Source organism: Equus przewalskii, chromosome 6 (assembly GCF_037783145.1).
Source record: "Equus przewalskii isolate Varuska chromosome 6, EquPr2, whole genome shotgun sequence".
In the NCBI taxonomy this organism is placed as follows: domain Eukaryota; kingdom Metazoa; phylum Chordata; class Mammalia; order Perissodactyla; family Equidae; genus Equus; species Equus przewalskii.
The window spans coordinates 25,054,388-25,072,592 of NC_091836.1; the positions used below are offsets into that span (position 1 = coordinate 25,054,388).

Consider the following 18,205-nt stretch of genomic DNA (forward strand, 5'->3'; position numbering starts at 1 on the left):
ACCTTGTCCACTCTAGCCATTAGCACCCGAGGTCTGTAACTCTGGCTTAGCTAAGGGTCTTGATCTATCCCTCCTCTGTCTTCCCTTCTAATGCTACCTCAGGCTTGGAATTTCCCAACCTCATGACTGTTGCAGTTTGTTCTTCTCAGTTCCAGGGACTTGCACCCTGACGTTGAGGGGCAACAGCCTCCTAACTGGATTCCCCCTCCAGCCTCGCTTCCTTTGGTGCTTCCTTGAGTATTCTCACTCCCAAGCCCCGTCCCTCCTAGGCCCTGCCTGGCTCTTGACTCAACTGCATGCCACCGGGGTCCTGAGCCAATGAGAGCTGCTGCTTTCTGGGGGAGACCCCGGGACAAGGAGGGGAGAGGAGGGAGAAGGGCTGAGGACCAAGGACAACTGCGTGAGCATTGGGCATCGGCCCTTCCATCTCATCCCCATGAGGTACGCAGAGCCAGGTCCAGAGACCTTCAAGCTGGATCTCCAGATTCTCTGCCAAGTCTCAGCTGGGCAAAGACTTAGACTGCACCCAGGCCCACTCAGCTATGAGCCCTGGACCCACCTAATGACCCTCTGCCCCTTCCCCCAGAGCTAGAGACACCTCTGCAGTACTTTGCATCAATTTGTATGTGTCGCCCCAGGCTGTAGTGATGCTCAGCAGACGTGCAGATACACAGCTCCCCAGAAGCCCCTACTGTAGCCCCACTGCTCAGATTGAACCTCCTGAATATCAACATTGCCCAGGACAGCCTTACGTTTATGGCGACCATTTGCACTTAGTGATCTAGACTGCTGCCTGCCCCCAACCCTGCAGGGGATCAGCCCTACTACCCTGTCACTTCTCTTCCTCCTTTCAGCACAGGGTGTAACAACTCTTCCTAAAACCTAATTTTGTCATGTCACTTCTCTCCAGTCTCCAGTGACTCCCAACAGCCTCTGAGTCTAAGTCTAAATTCCTCAGCATTGAATTCAAGGCCTTCCATACCTGCCACCCTCCCTCCCCAGTCAATGTCATCTCAGCATGCTCCACTCCATTCACGCCTGGTTCGGGGGCTCCACCCCAAACTCTCCAAACTCTGTCCTAACCCCAAGTCCTGGCCTGGACTATGCTTGTCCACACAGACGCGCTTGCCCATGGCCCCCTGCCAGGGAGACGGCCCAAGACTGCATATTCTCCACCGTGTTATTGAAGACCCCTCATCAACAACTACTTGGTCAGTGAAGGGAACTTGATCCAAGGGTTTTCCTGGGATTCTTGAGGGCAAAAAGTTCTATCCAAGTAAGGGTAACGGTTATTAGCTGGACCAATAAAATTGTCTCAGAAGTTTGAATAGGAAAATATGGGGAGAGTATCATTCAATTGGTAGCAAAAGTAAAAACTAAAGAGACACATAGAAATAGGTGTTGAGGTAACAGGGTTGTTAGTCTGTTTTGAGTAAGCGGAAATTATGAGTTAATACAAATTATAAGCTAAGCAGGCCATACAAAATAAAGAAATAATATATAGAAGCTCTGCTTGGTGTTTCTCCCTCTAAAAGAAAAATATTTCCCTTGAAAATCGCCTAAAAGCAACAAGGAGAATAAGAAACAAACTGTATCTTTGACAAAGCTAGCAAAGATCTATAAACTCAGACACAGCACATCACTAGGATGCAGAAGATGCTAAGAGAAAGGAGCTGTGGCACAGAGCTCAGGGAAAGCTGGCCAAATATAGCTGGCCAAGGTAAGTGCCACACCCCGAGGTCAAAAAGATAACACTCTCCACTTAGGAATAATAAGGACAGGTGTGTGGGCTGGCAGTGGGAGCTTTCCTGAACCTATTTTGACATGAAGTAGAAACAGCAGAGGTGGGACAATGATGAATCGCGACAGAGAAGTCATATTTGCAGGGAGCAGTCTCTCAGTGAGGAGGGAGAGAGGAGGGAGGCTCCTCCTGAAGAGCATATCTGCAGTTGTCATTGCCAGTTGACTAGAGAGAAGCAAAGCTTAACAGATCTTACACACACGTGCCCATCAAAATATTCCTGGGAGCCTAGGACATGGCCCTGCCCTCCCACCTTCACTCCGGAACCTTAAGCAGAGAGCTGGTCCAAGAAGACGTCACTTCACTAAAGAGAAATTAATAATCAGAAAGAAACTACTATAGAATCCATTTAATAAAGATACTACAGTAAAAAAAGAAAAAAAGGAGTAAACAAGAGGAAAAATAAATAGTAGATAAAAAACAATCACCAGAAAAATATTGCGATGGAGAAAATGGACAAACATATTGCCATGAAAATGCTTTTAACTTAATGAAGCAATTACTTCTACAAACCAAGAACACAAAGAAGAGATACAAATATTCACAAAAAATATGGCCAGACAAGCAAAGGATATATTCATGTGGTTGTACAGCTCAGAAAATAAGTGGGAGAAAAATGTAAAACCAACCACAGACACTGCTGAATGCATCAGAAAAGATCTAGAGGACAGAACTAGAAAAGGTGAGAAAAATTAGTAGCAATTAATAAGGTTTAAAAAAAGATCAGAGAGAAAATGGCAGGTTTGAAAGACTGACAAACATATATGCAATTCCTACAGAGAGATGATTTATAAGAACTTTCCAAAATAAAAAAGGAACTAAATCTACAGATTAAAAAGGCCTATTGCTAAGACATGGAAACAATCCAAGTGCCCATCGACTGATGACTGGATAAAGTAGATGTGGTGTATATACACAACGGAATACTACTCAGCCAGAAAAAAAGACAAAATCATCCCATTTGCAACAACATGGATGGACCTGGAGGGAATTATGCTAAGTGGTATAAGCCAGACTGAGAAAGACAAACACCAGATGATTTCACTCATATGTGGAAGATAAACTAACACACGGACAAAGAAAACAGTTCAATGGTTACCAGGGGAAGGTGGGTGGGGGGTGGGCACAGGGGGTGAGGAGGAGCACTCATGTGGTGACAGACAAGAAATAATGTACAACTGAAATTTCACAATGATGTAAACTATTTTTTAAAAAGTGAAGGAGGATTATGGGGGAAAAAAGGCCTATTATGTCACAGGAAAATACTGGCAAAGAATGATCAAATCTAGTAAAGATTCTGAAGTTCAAAGACAAATAATCCTTTGGAATATTCAGCCCAAAAGATCAAGTTGCCTTTAAGGGAGAGGGAAAAAAAAAATCACAGTAACCTCAGACAGCTCCACAACATTATTCAATGCAAAGAAATAAATAGTGTAACCTAAGATGGTACATCCAAGACAAGCCATCAATCAAGTATAAAGACAATATTTACAAACATGCAAGAATATGAAAACACCAATCTCATGAACTTGAAGAATCTAAGGTGGATAATTTCAAGCCACTCAAAAGATGAGTGAAGGAAAGCACAGCAGAAGAACTGGAGTGACACGAAATCCATGTAACCAAGACTAAGACCAACGCTAAAGCAACATGGTGATTATGGGTATAGAACCAAATGTAAAGATTTTAAACTTCGATAATGTAGAAATTTTCTTACTAGCAAAATTTACCTCAGGAAAGGGAAAAGAAGGTAGAAATCAGTGTAAGCATGTTGACAAATTTTCTGTTTATAGCTGGCTGTCAAAGATATCATTTAAAGCTAATAAAGTAAGTGATAGACATACATGAATATTTAAAGATATAAAAGGGAGGGGCCAGCCCGGTGGCGCAGCAGTTAAGTGCGCACCTTCCGATTTGGCAGCAGTTTGCTGGTTCAGATCCCAGGTGCCGACATGGCAGCGCTCGGCACGCCATGCTGTAGTAGGTGTCCCACATATAAAGTAGAGGAAGATGGGCATGGATGTTAGCTCAGGGCCAGTCTTCCTCAGCAAAAAGAGGAGGATTGGCAGCAGTTAGCTCAGGGCTAATCTTCCAAAAAAAAAAAAAAAATAAATATATATATATATATATATATATATAAAAGGGAAACATTAAGGAAAACAGTAATAACATTATTGACTAAAATAAAGTGTGTGGGGGGGCTGAGTGGGATTCAGTGGAAGTATAACAATTTTATCCTTCTTAGAGAAAGCAGTCAACAGATATTAAGGAAAAAAATGTATATGTAAAAGGTGATCACTGAGGGGAAAATAAAAGCCTTTCAAATTATTAGAAGAAATATACACATAAAAACCAAGCAAATAAAACCGAATACGGAGTAAAAGATTGAAAAAACAAATGAAGCGGCAATAAAACCAGAAAGGAAAACATAAAACAGGATTTAAAAGAAAAAAAACTAAGAATAACCATGTCTGTCATATTAATTTATGTGGATGGGATCATTTTACTGGCTAAAATATTTTTACTCTCGAACGGGATCACAAAATAAGGCCCATTTTTGTATCTCTTCAAACACAATTACTTAGGAGGGTTGCAAACAGAAGAATGGGAAAGATGTGACGTGCAAACACAAACAAAAAGAAAGGAGGGAGCACAATTTCAGTGCCCATGAGATTAAGCTTGGGCGTGGGAGCAGCGAGGCAGAGAAGACTTAAACCAGAAAAAAGAAATGCGATAATGATAAAGAGCACCATCCCCAATGATGACCTAACCGTTGTGAATATTTATACTTCAAATACCGTCACATCAACATCCTTAAAGAAAAACGACAGGATGGACAAGAAGAAATAGAAGCGTATCAGTAGTCAGAGATTACGGTTGACCAGACAGCCCGCGACAGAAGAAGGAAACAAAAAATAATTGAGAATATAGAGAAGCAAATCATCGAATTAATAAGGTTATTCTAACTGATACCCTGAAAATAATACCTTCAGTATCCCGAAAAAAGAAAATTAAAAAACTGAAAATCTTAGGCTACAAAGACAACCTCAATATACTCCCCAAAATGGAAACCTATACATATAATATTGTGAGATTATAACGTAATAAAATAAGAATTTTGGAATAAAATCTTTATCACTCGGCAATTTTAATTCTTTCTCTTAAACAGCACTTGGGACAAAAAGGAAATCAAAACTGAAATTGGAAAAGACCTTTAAATAATCCTAATGAAAATAGCATATGTCAGAACCTGTGCTAAAGGAGAGTGCATAGGGAAAATTAAGCATGCAACTCAAGAAGTTAGAAGAAAGACAACAAACTCAAGCCAGGGAAAGCAGAAAGAAGACATTAGTTATATGAAAGCAGAATACAATGAATTAAATAAAAGAACTGCAGGATTAATATATATCCAACAGCTATTCTATTTTTTTAAAAAAAAGCTAATACAAGAGAGAAACCATTAGCTAATATTATCAAGCCAAAGGGAGAAAACAGAAATATGCAAAACAAATAATTATAATAGGAAAATAACCATAGAAACTGATAAAATTTAAAACATATGACACTATTTTGTTCACTGTTATGCAAAATAATTTGAGAACGTGTATAAAAGGGTAAATTTACAGAAAAATATAAATTTCCAAAACTAACCATAGTAAAGTCAGACAATCCAATGAATTAATTGCTATAGAAAACTAAAGACAATAGTTAAGGAGCTACCCCCACCAAAAGAGCACCAAGCCCAGAGAGTGTCACAGAAGAATTCTAATACACCTTTAAGAAACAGGTAATTCTGATGCTTTGTAAACTCCTTCAAGGAATGCAAAAAGAAAAAACTGGTAATTCTTCTTTTTCGAAAACAGTATACCAGTGACATCAAAACCTGACAAAGAGCACAAAATGAAATACAGCCCACTGTCACTTACGAATAACAGAACAATAAAAAAAAAACTACAGTAAATATTAGAAAACAGAAATCAGTGGCGTGTGAAAAACATAACAGCCAAGTAGAGTGCATCCAGAAATTCAAGAATGATTGAATATTAAGAAATCATCTTAGGGGCCGGCCCAGTGGCATAGTGGTTAAGTACATGTGCTCCACTTTGGCAGCCCAGGGTTCCCGGGTTTAGATCCCAGGCGTGGATCTACACAATGCTCATCAAGCCATGCTGTGACAGCGTCCCACATACAAAATAGAGGAAGACTGGCACAGACGTTAGTTCAGGGTGAATCTTCCTCACCAAACAGTAAAGAAAAAGAAAAATCATTTTCTAATTCATTATATGAATAGATCAAAAGAGAAAAATCACATAGATCATTCTCATAGAGGCTGAAAAGACATTTGAAAAAGTCACGTCCATGCTTAATTTTGTAAAGCATCTTATAAAATAGTAATGGATGGATACTTCCTTAATATGATAAAGGATATGTGTCAGCAATAACTGCAATAATGTTTACTGGGCAAACAGTCCAAGCATCCTCATTACAGTAAGGAACAAGACTGGGACACATACTGTCACCACTATTATTTTACGCTGTTCCAATGGTGTGAGAATTGGAAAGGAGAAGTAGCATCATTTTCAGTTGATGCAACTGTCTACTTGGAAAACTCAAGATAATCAACTAAAAAATGTTGCAAACAATTAAAAGAGTTTACTAAGTTGGCTCATTATAAAATTAGCATACAAAAATATACGTACAAACAACAACCAGTTAGAAGATATCATGGAATTTTTAGAAATCCATTTATAAGAGCAACAGAAGAAGATATGACACATCAAATTAAACCAAGAAATGGAGAAGATCTGGGAGAAAAAAGCCCTGAATACACTATGAGGCATACAGGCTACTAAAGACTGGATACGAAGATTCAACATTGGACATACAAAAGCTCCCCTTACGTTAACATATAGATTCATTGTAACCTTGCCCACCAAATCCCAACAGAGTTGGGATTTGCTTTTTTAATTTTATTTGTTTGTTTTTGTTTGGGCATTTTGGAGGGGAAACTAAAATGATGATTCTGAAATAAATAATAATCTCTAGAAATAAATAAGCAAGAATTAGTAGAATAAATATATAGATTTTTTGTGTGTGAGGAAGATTGGCCCTGAGCTAACATCTATGGCCAATCTTCCTCTATTTTATGTGGGATGCTGCCTCAGCATGGCTCGATGAGCAGTGCTAGGTCTGTGACCAGAGTCCAAACCTGTGAACCCTGGGCCACCAAAGCAGAGCACGCGAGCTTAATCACTATGCCACCAGGCCAGCCCCATAGAATAAATATTTTTTAAAGAAGAGTAATGGGTGATAGAAGCAGGACTAGCCTTATCAGCTATTAAAACACATTATAAGCTGACAAAATCATAATAATTAAAACATCATGAACAGATGGACAAATCAGTGGAAGAGAAGAGACCCAAAGACACCCTCTCGAAAGGGTAGAGGATGGAATTTTTTAATAAATAGCATTTAGCCAACTGGGTAGTGGTTTAAGAAAAAATAAATAAAGTTGGATTTCTAGCTCACACCCTACACCAAAATCAACTCAAAAAGAATTAAATATTTACACTTTTACAAAATAAAACCATAAAATTCTAGAAAAAATGGGGGAATTTTATAAATATAATCTTGGAGAAGAGTAGACCTTTCTAAATATGACCTAAAACCCAGACCCCATTTCAAAAAGCTGATTAATTTGACCATATAAAAATCAAATTCACCTAGTTTGGGGCTGGTGGGGTAGGAAGGCGCAAAAGCAAAGCCAAAAAACAAATAATAAACTGGAAAAAAATTTTTGAAAACCACATCACAAACAATTAATTTTCTGAAAGGAGAAAGAATGTCTACAAATCAATGAGAAACCGGGTGAATGATACAGAGACATTCATTTAAAAGGAGATGGGGGCCAGCCTGCTGGCACAGTGGGTGGGTTCCTGTATTCCACTTTGGCGGCCCAGGGTTTGCCCGTTCAGATCCCAGGCACTGACCTACACACCACTCGTCAAGCCATGCTGTGGCGGCATCTCATGTACAAAATAGAGGAAGATTGGCACAGATGTTAGCACAGGGCCACTCTTCCTCACCAAAAAAATCAATCAATAAAAGGAGACGGCTCTCAAACACAAGCAAAGATGGTTGCCCTCACCTGTAGTCAGAGAACTGTTAACATTATGATACCATTTTCACCTAACAGATGGTCCAAGGTCAAAAAGTGCAAAATCTCTGTGTAAGACAGGGTACAGGGAGGAAGACAGGCATGGATGTTAGCTCAGGGCCAGTCTTCCTCAGCAAAAAGATGAGGATTGGCCGCAGATGTTAACTAAGGGCTAATCTTCCTCAAAAAAAAAAAAAAAGAAAGAAAGGGTACAGAGGGATGCAGTTGCTGTCTTTTTGTTTTTTGATTCTTGGGGGTTTTTTGCTGGTTAGAAGTGTGATTTGACATACCATCTATGAGGCTGTTACTAGATAGATCTTTGACCCTGAGCAAGTTTGTTAGCCTGAGTCTCAACAGCACAATCTCTTAGAATTATTTTCAGAGTGAAAGGAACGGCACGTGCAAGCCAGCACAGTGCTCGGCACAGGGACAACCCTCACAGCTCGGTCAAGCACCACCTCCGCCCTTGTTGACTCAGAGTGTGTTCTAGCCACAGCTGAGCTTGTTCAGAGGCTCTGCTCTCTGGGAGGGGGCTTTTCCCCTCCCCGAGCTGGAGGAGGGAACTGGAGTCTCTCAGAGGCTCCACCGTGTCCTAGAGGGGCAGAGGCCCAGCCCCCACATGGAAGCCCAGGATTTGCCTCCCCAACAAGCCTCAGCCCGGTCTGGCCAGCTGGTGGGGTAAAGAAGAGAAGAGTCCAGGCCACACGCAATGGGCATGCTTGCAAAACCAGGAGCCTGCAGCCCTCAGAGTGTGCTTTGAGGTTGCTGACACCCCCTCACTGGCCCAGATCCCCAAATGCTGGGTTCCAGCCCCATGGCCCTCCCCGTGAACCAAGGGTTGGTTGACCGAACTCTCTGGCCTCCTTCCAGGTGAGAAGATGCAGGCAAGCTCTGTTGGATGCTCTGGCAACCAGCTGCTGGAGGCCAGCCGCCCCACGGACCTCCCTCCCGACCCTCCAGCACACGGCAGTTCTTCTTAGGGGTAGGGAAGCTGGGGTCTACTTGACTTTGCTTTACCAGAGAAAGGAGGTCTGTACCTGGATCCCTTCCAGCCTGGGCTGGAAACTCGTGCATCTCTATGAGCAGGTCGCTTCCTCTCTCTGGGCCTCAGTTTCCTCACCACAAAATGAGGGAGTAGTAGGACTAGCAACCTCTGTGACCCCTTCCAGCTCCGATACTGTGTGACTCCAGGATTCCCCCAAGAGCCAGCCCTAGAGACCAGCAAGACTGCTCTTTCTGGTAAGTTCCCCAGGGAAAGGATACGGAGGGGGCCCTGCATTCTAACCCTGCAGGCCTGGTTAGAGGGATGACGCCTTCCTCTGCAAGAGTCTCCATCTAGGAGGAGGCCTTCATCCTTTCTTAACAGGGTGATGCATGGAAGTTTTGACTGAGGCACCATGATAAACAACAAATACCCATCTACCACTAGAAATGGTATAGCAGATGTTCAAAACCCAGTGAGAGGGGCCAGCCCCATGGCCTAGTGGTTGAGTTTAGCACACTCCACTTCAGCGGCCCAGGTTTGCAGGTTCAGATCCCAGGCACAGACCTACACCACTTGTCAGTCATGCTATGGTGGCGACCCACATACAAAATGGAGAAAAATTGGCACAGATGTTAGCTCAGTGCTAATCTTCCTCAAGGAAAAAAAAAAAACAGGAAGATTGGCAACAGATGTTAGTTCCAGGCTAATCTTCCTCAGCAAAAAAAAATATTTTAAAAAAAGACAATGAGAAGGCTCTACGATCCACAAAAAGGATGCAAAGGGTGGAGAAAGCGGGCATGGAGAGATGAATTTGAGGAGAAATTTTCTTTGGGGAGAACTGTAGTAAGTGCTCCCCATCCTCCCCCAAGTGGGACCAGGGAAGAGAGGGGCCCAACGAGGGGGACTTCCAAAGCATCGCCCCAAGAGCTTGATGAGGGTCCCCTGTGGCTTGAGGAATCCAAGGGACTGGTGTAGCTTCTGCAGGATTTTGTGTGTCTGTGTGTGAGGAAGATTGTCGCTGAGCTAACATCTGTGCCAGTCTTCCTCTATTTTGTATGTGAGATGCCACCACAGCATGGCTTGATGAGCAGTGTGTAGGTCCAAGCCCAAGATCCAAACCTGTGAACCCAGGGCCGCCAAAATGGAGCAAGTGAACCTAATCACTATGCCACTGGGCAGCCCCCTGCCAGGATAGTAGAGAGCAAGAGAGAGGGCCCATGAGTTGCTTTGGTGTCAGAGGAAGAACTGCTTCCGGGGTGGAAAGGCCTGCACCACCAGCATGTGTGAGGGACGGAAGGTGCTTCTGCATTGCCCTGGACCGGAAGTGGCTCATGTGGGAGGAAGACAGCCACCCTGGAGCCATTTCCTATCCACCCAGGGCTACCTGGGAGGGCAATGAGGTTCCAAGAGCAAGTGTACACCTACTTGATAAAGAGGGGGAGCGCGGGGGAGGGGGTGACAGCTGAAAGATGGCCTGTGTGAGAGAGCTGAAGTCAGAGAGGAGCCTGTAAGGAACCCACGAGAGAATGAGTCTGCTAGGCTCAGAGAGCACGGAGCCATTGTGTCAGCTAGGGATTCGTCAGGAAGGTAGAACTGCTATGAGTAAGATGGAGTAGGGACTTATTATAGGAAGCAGACCTCACACAATAGTGTTAGCTGGTGAAGGAGCCTGTGGAAGGCTGTTGCCTCTGTCTGACGCAGGCCTGAAGCCACTATGGGTCCTGAAGCAAGGGAGAGCAAGGGCAGACTGGAGCCTGCACCTGTCTCTCACTGCCTCCAGCCTCAACGAGCTGCAGAAGGAGCTGGAGCCCCTGGCTACGGAGCCTAACCCCGGTCTGGCCCAGGACTCAGAAGCTGAAGGGGAGACTCAGTGAGAGCTGCAGCCTGGCCCCGAGGAGGTGAGCAGGAGATTGTTGACAACATGTCCGAGCGACAGTGGCATCTGGGTCCTTGACCGACCCTGTGGCGTGATGACTGCTGGTTTCCTTCTACTTTCCAAATCTTGCCCAAATTTCTCTTGTGGTCAATGTTAATACAGAATCATTCAGGGAAGGGAATTCTGGGAAAATTAATTCTAGCTAAGCTACGTTGACATAGTACAAAACCATCAGGGCCGTCTTCTGACAGCATCCTTAGGTTAAGAACTTTCTCCCTTCCTCAGCCCCGCTCCCTGCACTCCAGCACCTGGGGGTCCACAATTGCAGCTGGAAACAGGGACACAGTAAACCAGAAAAGGAAGAGAAGCTGGACCCATCTTCTGCTCCAGAGCAGGCAGCTGGTCCCATCTCCTCAATATTCAACTAGAAATCAGGTGTTAGTCACAGTCCCAAGCAAAAATATAGTGTCTGAGAATCAACCTGCCTAAAAATTCAAAGGCCCTTTACAAAGAAAAATTATAAACTATTACAGGCTAAAACAGAAGAGCCAAATTAATGGAGAAAATCATCCCCAAATTGATCCATAAATTCAATACACTTCTGAACAATTCCAGCAGGGTTGTTAAAAATTAGATCTTAGTTTATTATGAGTGAATCTGAATATCTTTTCTGTAGGTTGGTTATTTAGCTATTTTATTTTCCCCTTAGGGGATTGCCTATTTCTGTGAGCGCCTTCTTTCTTAAGAGTGTTACTGGGTTTTCTTGATTTGATGAACACTTTACTAAAGTTACAAATTTTTTCCTGTCATGTTTGTAAAAACTGTCTCCAAGTTTGTTGATTGCCCTCCAATTTTGCTTATACAGTTTGGACATGTAGGAATTTTGTGTTTTTATATAGTTAAGCCTGTCAGTTTGCATGTGTATTATTTCTTCTATTCCTTTTAAGGTTAGAAACAGAAATCAGATATTTATTCTATCTTCCTATGATTTAACGTTCATTTCGCTTCTTTTTTTATTGAGGCATGATTGACACATCACATCATATTAATTTCAAGTGTACAATATAATGACTCGATATTTGTATACATTGTGAAATAATCACCACAATAAGTCTAGTTAACATCCATCACCACATATAGTTAAAAAATTCTTTCTTGTGATGAGAAGGTTTAAGATCTGCTCTCTTATTAACTTTCGAATATGCAACACCGTATTATTAACTATAGTCACCATGCTGTACATTACATCCCATGGCATTTATTTTATAACTGGAAGTTTGTACTTTTTGACCTCTATCCTCCATTCTCCCCCCCACCCCCTGCAGTTGCCTTCTTTATCCATAAGAAATTTATTCTTCTTTTATGACATAAGATATGTATCTGAATGCATGTCTGTCTTCCCCTTCCCACCCCCACCAGCTGTCTAATTTTTCCCGGCATCTTTTATTTGTAACAAAGTGGATAACTTTGTATTATCTTAACAGCTGGCATCAGAATTCCTCTTAGGGGACAACTGTCACTGTTTAGAAAATTCTCTTGATAAATGTGGAATAAAAGGTGAACCCCCTGAAGGCCCAAGTGACAGTGCCACCAAAACACTGGATGGGGGAAGTTGCTCTGCATGAGATTCAGGAGGAGTTTGTGGTTATTCACATAAAAAGAGAGAGGAAGAGAGAATAAAAATGAGAAGGGAAGGTGGTGAACAGATGAGCCAGAAAAGTGGCAAGAGGTTCGAATGAATCGAGGGTCAGTGACTCTGATGAGGTGCCAATATATGCACTTTAGAAGGTGACACTTGTGAAAACTAAATCTCTTTGCATTTCAGCAATACAAACCCCTCCGTTTTTGGTCACACTCCTGCTCAAAACTTCTTATGTGGGTGGATTTTCCAGCTGGAATTTCTTAGAAGATTGACAAACAAATTCTAAAATGGAAGAACAAAAGCCACAGAAAACTAAGTCATTTTTTAAAAGAAGAATAAAGAGGAGGGACATTGGCTATCGGCTGTCGGAAATAGTACAGCCATGGTAATTGTTTAGTCAGCAGAGGCTAGATTTTGCTGCAGAAACAAAAACCTCCAAGGGCAATCATTTGAAACAACCAAGGTCTGTCCCTCCCTCACATTACATGTCCATTGAGGGTTGCCCTGTGTCTCTTCACTCCAGGATCTGGGCTGACAGCACCTACCCGACTGGAGCATCACAGGTTGTCATGGCAGGGGGATAGGACAAGGTGAATTACACACTGGCTCTGAGAGCTTCCTTCCAGAAGTGACATGTGTCACTTATACTCACATTTCATTGTCCAAATCAAGTCATATAGACACATGGAACTCCAATGGACAGGGAAATGCAACCCTACCATTTTCCTGAAAGAGAAGGGAAACACACCACTTGTGAACAGTCCCAATGACTGCAACAATCATTTTTTTAAAATAAAACTGTACTACTGGCACAGAGACTAACAAATAAACCAAAGAAACAGAAGAGAGAACCCAGAAATACATATAGATGTTCTGTGTTTGTATGTGTATTGGACTGGGCGTGTGATCTGGTGAAGTCAGAAAGCACTGGCGGAAAGGTGGCTTGTGTAGCAGGCAGTGTAATTGGCCTACCATAGAAATGGAAAACAACTTTGTCTCTCCTTCTACTATATGAAAACTTGAACTCCTGAAGATTAGGACCCTGAATGTAACCTGCAAAACTACAACACTAATAGAGAAAAATGTAAAAAGAATATCTTTGTGAACTTGGTGTGGGAAGATTTCTTTAATAAGACCCCAAAAGGCTCACACCACAAGGCAAAAAAGAAATGATGCCTTTGACTAGAGTAAAATTCAGGCTTTTTGCTCACTGACAGAACAGAAAGACAGAATTAGCAGACAGGGGACCAACTGGGAGAAGATATTGCAACAACTGAAATAGAGAATATGTATATGTCATATATATATTTGAACTCTTTCAAATCAACAAGAAAAATATCAGAAATGACTGAGAAAAGGCCAAAAATATGACCAGGCAATTCACGTAAGGTGGAATCTGCAAAGTCCTTCCCCGTAACAGGTCAGGAAGAGGTGGGCACCTGCACAGCAATCAGAGAAAGGCAAAAACCAGTAACACGCCCCTATCAGCCCATCAGCTGGTGACAGTTAGAAAGCCTGATAACACCAAGTGTTGGAAAAGATGTGGGGAAACCAGAACCCACAGGCACTGCCACTGGGAGAGTTGCAGGTAGGGCTGCTCTCAGGAGCCACCTGGCAGGTCTAGGTGACACTAAACGTGGCCAGAAAGCCCTCTCTGGGCATGGACCGCACATGAACTTCCACAGAGATGCATAATGGGACACGCTTGAAATTGTTCATCCCAGCAAGGAAGGGAGGCACCCTGGGTGTCCTGCACCAGGGAATCAGAAGCAACGTTCAGTGCGTGCAGAGTGTGGAATACCATGCCTCATCCAGAAGTGGGGAAACTGACGTATTCATGGCAGCACGAACTAAGATGGAGACAGAGCAGAATGAAAAAAGCAAAAAACAGACCAAAATATATGTGCGTGTGTATATATATATATCAAATACATATATCAAAATATACATATATCATATAGTATATATATGTATATACAGATACATATTAGACATAGGGAAGTAAGGATGAGGGTGAGATAGAAATAATGGAACAAAACAAAACAGGGGCCTTCCCCAGATGAATGATGACAGTTGCCATGTCCTGTGCGGTATGATTAACTCAATTCTATGCATCTGCTGTCTAGTAAATAAGAGGAAAAAGAAAGCAACCGCTCGGAGGCGCCGGGCTGCCTGAGGGCGGCACGTCCACTCCCCTTGTGTTGGTTAGAACAGCTTCTTCTCACACTGGGACCTGCAGATTCCCGGGCTCAGCTCCCAGAGATTCAGAGTCTGTAGGTCTGACGTGGAGCCTGAGAATTTGCGTTCCCAGCCAGCTCCCGGGTGACGCTGACACTGCCGTCCGAGGAACATGCCTTGTGTAGCAAGGAGCTAGACCAGTCAGAAAACCATGCCTACCTGCAAGGGAGATGGGGAAAGGTCGTCTAGCTCTGCCCCCCAAGGAGAGGAAAGAGGCTTAGTAAACAGCTAGCCAGTGTCAGCCATGTGGTGGTCACACCCTGGCTTCCAGTTAGGCTTCCAGGCCACCTGCACTTCATGCCCCACCCCCACCCCTGGCTCTTGCTCAATACCTGGCATGTGGCAGAGACTCAGTAAATGTTTGTTGGTACTAGACTGGACACTTAAAGTTTTTGAGTAAGAAAGTGATAAGAATTAGGGAGTTAGAATAGGAATCTCACCAGCAACTGGGGAAGAGTGTCTCAGAGTGAGAGTAAATTAAGTTTAAGGGGAGGAGGGTCCAGACTGGGGAGGCTGGAATGGAAAGGAAGGCTACTGTGGGTCTCCACCAGCTGTCAACTGCCTAATCAACTGAGTTATTTCCATCTACCGCTCTGCCTCTGCCACCCTCATCCTCCCCCACGCCCTCTCCTCCAGCTAAATTCAGAAAGAGGACAGCAGGGGCAAGGTCAACTTGAACCCCACAGACTAGGCCGAAATTGCCCAGAGAGGGGAGTGGGGGAGGAACCCAGTCTGGAATTCACACTCAGTCCTACAGGTCCAGAGTGGATTTACCACATAAGGATGCACAGCAAGTTGGCTGGATGCAAGGTTCACGTGCTGCCTCGCACCCAATTGGTCAGGGCAAGACCATATCTGAGGATGGAGGAGCATCAATTCACATTTGTCTCAGCAACTCTTTCTGCCTCTGTGTCCCCTTTTCCTCTTCTTTCTGCGCCCAAATTTGGTGCTTCCATTTGCAGAAGAGCATGGAAGAACCCATTCTGTGGCCAAGTCAACACATCCACTTTGATCCCGGTCCCCATACCTATAGCACCAAACATGAAACCCTCCGAGACACATGCAAATTCTGAGACTCCAGGAGGTTCTTTACACCTCCATGTGACTTATTTTGTTTCCTTCCTGGTGTTTTTCCCCTTAAGACAGGGGCAAATAAATTATTTTGATGCGGCTATTTCACGCGGCAGCAGTAACATGCAGGAAGGATTACAAGGACCACAGCCTTCCCTACATGGCCTGGTCAACCGGCCTTGGGAGGGTGGCTATCCCAAATCTATTTAATCCAGTGTGACCCTCTCCCACCTGCACGAAACCCAAACTCTCCCAGACACTGTGGGCTGGGCACAGAGCAGATGCCACACCTAGAACATTGCTCAAATTTTCCAATTGTCATCTCAGATTCAGGTGATGGAGATAAGACAACTTTGACTATGCCTGAGGCCCCGGGGAAGGAGAGCCTGGATCTGCAGTGGGAGTGGGTCTGCCAGTCCATCCCAGGGCTGCAGGCTCCCACAGCCCCCAGACTGACAGGATGCTAAGCGCCCCCACTCCAGGAGGCCCCATTCCCAGCCCCAGACTGACCTCTCCTGGCCAGACCCTGCAAAGCAGTTTGGAAAGAGAAAGGGTGAGGAGTCATCCGGTGCCCATTGTTTTCCCACCGTCTTCCCCCACAAGAGAGGGAAGGAAGGGGACAAAGAGGAAATCAGGAGTAAGTTGGCTCTCCCACCCTCCAGCCTCCCGCCTCTCCCCCAGACTCCAGCTGTCGGCCTAAAATCACAAAGCCTTTTCGCTCAAAACCCGGAGAAAAAAAAGAGAGGAAAGCAAAGGGAAGGGAAGAAGCAGCAGCGAATTTCAAAAGGAGGGCTAATTTGTGCAGCGCCGGACAGCTGCATTTGCATAATGAAATGTGCAGAGGATGTTTGGCTCATGTATTTTTTAGAAGGTTTAACTTTAATTTTATTTAGCCTAAGAAGGGCATGTCACTCAAACTCCGCTGGTCATTTATAAAAATATTTCAATTGTGTTTCCAAGGAGCTGTCTTTCTGGCCTAAGTGGCTGGTGCCGGAGGTTGTGAATGCTAATGCAGAGGTCAGGAGATCGATGGGGAGGGAGAGCACGGGAGAGAAAAATGGGAGGGGCAGAGACACCAAGAAAGAGACGCCGAAGACGCAGAGAAGAAAGGATGAGCAGGAAGACAAAGCAAAAAAGAGACAGTGTGGAGTGGGACAAGGCCCCCTGGACTCAAAAGGAGCAGGTCAGGTAAACATCCGCAGCGGGAGTAGGGATGGGCATTCCCAGTGGACCACACCTCGCTCTTGCAGGTGGGCCCAGCTCTTCCAGCCCGTGATGTTTGGATTTTGTTCTGAGAATTGCTACTGTAATCTCCAACAAATATCATTTTCAAGAAGGGCACTCTAGGACCAAGCTGTCTTCCTTCCACCCCTGGGTCCCACACTGGAAATGTTTTCTCCCATCTGTAATTCTGAACTGTAATGAAGGAGCTTGATTGTGGGCTGTTTGCATTGGAGACGGGCAAGGGAGGGCTGAGCTGAGCTTGGCTGCGTACTCTTCTCTCCTCCTGCCATTACAGCAACAATTACCCTTCAACTCCCCTCCCTTAGTTTCCACCGCAAACACCTCAGCCTCCTAAATAAAGCACTCTTAGACTTTCACACAGCATGTTATAACATGGGCACATGGAGGAGATGGAGGGGTGAGGAGGGGAGGTACTCAGCCTACAGAATATCTCTTTCCCTCCCGCACTGGCCTCAAAGCCCTTCCAAGAGGCCCTGGAATCTCAGACACAAGCCAACTCTCTGACCTACTGATGTAGAAATGCAGATCTGGAGGAGGGAAGGAGCTCCATCCCAGAGGCAGCCGGGGCCCCGGGTGAGAGCTCTCCCGGCTGCACCTCCTTGCTGCCCTCCTTCCCTTGCTAATCCCCCGCTCTAGGCTGGGCTCCCTCTGTCCTCTCTTGGTCTCCAAGGCCAGAAGAGAGATCTCCAGCAACACGCTTAGGAAAATTCCACTCCAGCAAAACAATTCAGATCTCCTTGTATGGTTCTCTCTGTTGGGCTGTCTAACCTCAACATTCAGCTCTCAACTTGACTTGTGGACACAGCCTGGGGATCAGGCATTCTGTGTCTGGGGACACCTCTAAAGGTCATAGTCTTGGAATTCACAATGCCTGGTCCAGATTGTGGAGTAGAGGGGCACACTAGACCCTCCCCACAGGAAGTACCCCAATCCCTATTGCAAAAAACATAAAAATTACACACACAGCCGAGGTCACCTAGGGCTGGCAGCCCAACTCCCAGAGTTCACGGACTTAGCAGGGGGTGCCGGGTAAGGAGGACGGCTCATAAGGTGACATATGACAGGCAGCCCTAGGGGCAGGGGATTTGGAGCTGGACTGTCTAGGTTCAAATTTGCTTGAGTTGATCACTTGAGCATCACCCATCCTCTCTGATCCTCCATTTCTTCATCTGTAGAAAGGAGGGAAGACT

The 18,205-nt window shown here is 44.3% G+C and overlaps 1 long non-coding RNA gene across 3 annotated transcripts in view; it reads right to left on the reverse strand.

The window, feature by feature from the left end:
- LOC139084082 (uncharacterized) overlaps positions 1-18,205 on the reverse strand; it is a 130,618-nt gene that overhangs the window by 27,218 nt on the left and 85,195 nt on the right. For all 3 annotated transcript variants that reach the window (XR_011541352.1, XR_011541351.1, XR_011541350.1), the window contains exon 2: positions 13,114-13,187. This is a non-coding gene — a long non-coding RNA (uncharacterized lncRNA). The remainder of the gene's footprint in view (positions 1-13,113; positions 13,188-18,205) is intronic.